This window comes from the organism of the source record quoted next, unplaced genomic scaffold (assembly GCF_019419815.1).
Source record: "Pyrus x bretschneideri cultivar Hongxiangsu unplaced genomic scaffold, Pyrus_bretschneideri_v1 Contig18, whole genome shotgun sequence".
Classification (NCBI taxonomy): Eukaryota; Viridiplantae; Streptophyta; class Magnoliopsida; order Rosales; family Rosaceae; genus Pyrus; species Pyrus x bretschneideri.
Window position 1 is genome coordinate 2,542,767 of NW_025999479.1, and position 3,718 is coordinate 2,546,484.

Below are 3,718 nucleotides of genomic sequence, written 5' to 3' on the forward strand. Positions count from 1 at the left end.
TAGGGCAACAGCAATGGAAGCTCAAGAGGTTCTATGGCTGGCACAATTAATGAATTATCTACAACAACTAGGAGATTATTCAATGTCATATATACTACGACAATCAATTGGCTGTTCGTTTCATGGGTTATCCAATTTTTCATGCGAGAACTAAGCATGTGGAGATACACTACCATTTTATCAAATGGAAAGTTCTACAAGAAGAAATTGAGATGCCCAAAATAAGCCAAATGATCAAGTTGTGGACTTGTTCCCAAAAGGTTTGAATACTGGCAAGTTCAAAATGTTTCATCGACAACTGAACATCGTGAAAAGAATGAGTTGGCGTTGAAGGAGAGTGTTAAAGACCAACACCAGCCAATTAAGCCCAGCCCCTCATAAAAATCTTTTTGTGTTCTCTAGATAAATGTTAGAAGATTCTTTCATATATGCAGATTAAACATGAAAAAATTCTAGACAATTTTAGCAAAAGAAGTTAGTGGAACTAGCTAGATATTTCTAGCATGGTGTTTCCATGCTTCTCCAAAGTTTCATCCATGCCGATAAAAGGAGAAGACATCCACCCTATTTGAAACAACCAAGAAGTGAGTTCTATTCTAAGTGTGAGAGTGAGGTATAAGGTTTTTGTGAGTGTGAGTGTTCCAAAGTTTGTCTTTAAAAAGTCAGAGAGTGTCATAACTTCTAAATTGTGTCTTTGAGAGTTTGTGTGTTGTAAAATTTGTAAGTGTAATACAAGTAATTTATTTACTTGTTTTGTCTCTCCAATACTTTGTATACTCTAATTTTCTCAACATAGTCTCCCTCTAGAGGCAATTATTTTACTCTCTCCCCTCCCCATTTTTTTCTCCGCCCAATCTCATCTCCCTTATTTTCTCCGTCAAATCTCACCACCTATGCCCAACATTTGCTAAAGTAACCTTCATTTTCCTGTCAATTATTCATCTCGAGGGCGAAAATCAATACTGAATAGGTGGTCGGCCAAGAAGTCTTCAGATCTTTGCTGCCATATTGAAGGCGCAACCGGCAGATAGGCGAGCATCGTAGATAGGAAGGGTAGAGAGGAAAGAGAACGCAAAAGCAAAAATCAGTTTTAATAGTATTTTAAGTTTAACCTTTGCTATTTTCTCCCTCCATTTGGGGTACGTTTATCTAGCAATTGTTCATTTGGCTAATTTAGCGTTGAACATAGCTAGGCTGTTGGAAGTAAAGTTTTCTCAACAATAATTTAGCGCTGAACATAGCTATTTAGCGTCAAACATAGTATTGTCAGTTTAACTTCTGCTACTTTTCGCATCATAAAATGCAAATAAAAAAATAAAAACAATTTCGGAAATCAAACATGTGACAAAATATTTCGTTGTGCAAATGTTTAATGCACGAACATATTTCGTACTGTAAAGTTTTTTTAGACGAAACGTTTTCGTCACCTGTAGATCTTTGCGATGCAAACATTTCGTTGCCTCAATGTTTGCGCAACGATAAAGTTTTCTCCCGAAACTTTCGCATTTCTTACCTGTATTTTGTCGTGTAGACTTCCTTGCATGACGAACTGTAAATATTTTTCCCACAAACCTTTGCGTCTCAAACTTGGCCCTATTAATTTAGCGCAACGAAGTTTTCATCGCCCAAAAAATGCAATGTGTACAGGCATGCATGCATGTGTGGGTGAGATAAAGTTTTCGTTTAGCTGCATAATTCTCTCATATGGTTTTCTGTCTCTCTGGGGACATCGGATAAAATTTAAACGCTACAGAGAAGATTAGTGTGGCTCTTGTGCAAGGATGACACTCATAAATGGAGAAAATAAGTATTATTCTTGTTAGCTTCTGGTACAGATTGTTTTATTGATACATTTATAACAACAACGATATGAACATTAAAGTAGAAGAGTAATTTAGCTAGCTAGCTGGTAGGGATTTTACCACCTGCAAAAGTAGGGATAAAAACACTTTAAATACTTGCAAGAGTACAAGGTAATTGTAATATAGATGGCTCTAGTAAGGTCGTTCTCCACAAGGATTGAATGAATAATCTATGTTAAATCAAATCTTAATTAATTATTTAAAACAAAATTTGAGAAAAAGTTGATTTTATGATTTAAAATATTAAAAATGAATTTAATTAAAAACAATTAAATAAATTGGGAAAGTAAAGAAAACAAAAGAAAATAGTTTTGAAAATAAATTTGAGCACTAGGGTTCCGCCGTCACCTTGACAATCATACGTAGTTCTTTCAATTACTTATGAATTACACATGCATATTTTGAAGGTTAGGTTTTTCTAAAGTAGGCCCTACTTGGAAACTCCAACATAAAACGTATATCTAACATGCAACCCGTTCGTGGCGTAATATGAACATGCAAGACTCATTAAATTTTGTGAAAACTTTCTGAAAAACCATATAACCCTTAAGATGTGTCATCCATCCTAAGAAGTTACACATATTAACCACAAAAACCCTTAGTCAATTTCAAGGACAACCCTCCACCAAAATTGCATCAAATTACTTTTCCAAATACCTTAATGGGGGCCAATCATCAAGACAAGTAGATAGTTTAAAGCACAGTGATTAATAATTCAAAACTTGCATGCATAATATCATAAGCAAATTGAAAAAAAACTACGTATTCTTGCTAAGGCTCGTGACCTCGCCCTAGCAAACGAAACTAGCTACGAACAATCATAAAATAAAATATTATTAAAAACATGGATAGAAACACCTTGATAATAAACTTGAATCCTCCAAAGTAGTGTGTGCGTTCTCCTCCTTTTCTCCCCTCTCTTTCTTAACCCTAATGGCTAAATATCTTATTTATACTACTACAAAATAAAACCCTAAAAGGTCTTAGAATAAAACTAGGAAACATAATAAAATAATAAAACAGAAAATAAAAGGTTTCCTATTTAAACTAAAATCCGAACTTCTCAGAAAATCACACTTTTGACGAACCATATCAACTCCAATTTGGTCCCAAAAGGTTCTGAAGACGTCCCCTACAAATCCTCAGAAGGAATCTTCCTCAAAATATGCCATCTTGACCTCCAAAATACTTAAAACGTCCATAAACGTCAATCTGGGAAAGCTGTGTGCTGGGCCTTAATTTCATCACCACGGTCAAACGGCTTGGTAGAAAATTATGAAATTTGGACACAATCATCTTGAAAGGCACACGAACATTCTCCAATTAGAATCACTCCAAAATTCATCTGTTTGATCACTTTTTGCTCCAGAGGAAGTCGAATGCCTATATTAAGAATATAAATTCAAGTATCAAAATTCTACCAAAATAACAAATAAATTAATACTAAGAATAAGGTAAAATATATAGTAAAATATCAACTCATCAAATACCCCCAAACTTAGATTTTTGCTTGTCCTCAAGCAAAACAAAACTAGAAAACAAAAATAAAAACTAACAAACTAGAAACTTTATTAAAACTCAACAAAGATAAAATTTTCATCTTCAAGTTGCAATCCATAGAACACGTTAAAAATCAGAACATCTTTCCAATAGTTCCAACTAATCCCACCACAGAGTCTAATCTATTTAAATCAATTAGAAAAGAATTCATGAACTTCCTTTGGTGTAAAGTGAACCAACATAGTTAAGGAAACTCGACCAAAACCCTTACATTTTGTCATTTTTATTCCACACATACTAACTTTATATATATATATATATATTCACTTTTTTTTTAATTTTTATTTTATTTTATT

General features: G+C 33.7%; 1 non-coding gene across 1 annotated transcript; it reads left to right on the forward strand.

Annotated features, from left to right (window-relative positions):
* The first annotated feature begins 1,714 nt into the window (after nt 1–1,714).
* Nucleotides 1,715–1,817, forward strand: LOC125476257. Its single transcript, XR_007257559.1, has one exon. It is a non-coding gene; the product is annotated as a U6 spliceosomal RNA (small nuclear RNA).
* Nucleotides 1,818–3,718: the final 1,901 nt, after the last annotated feature.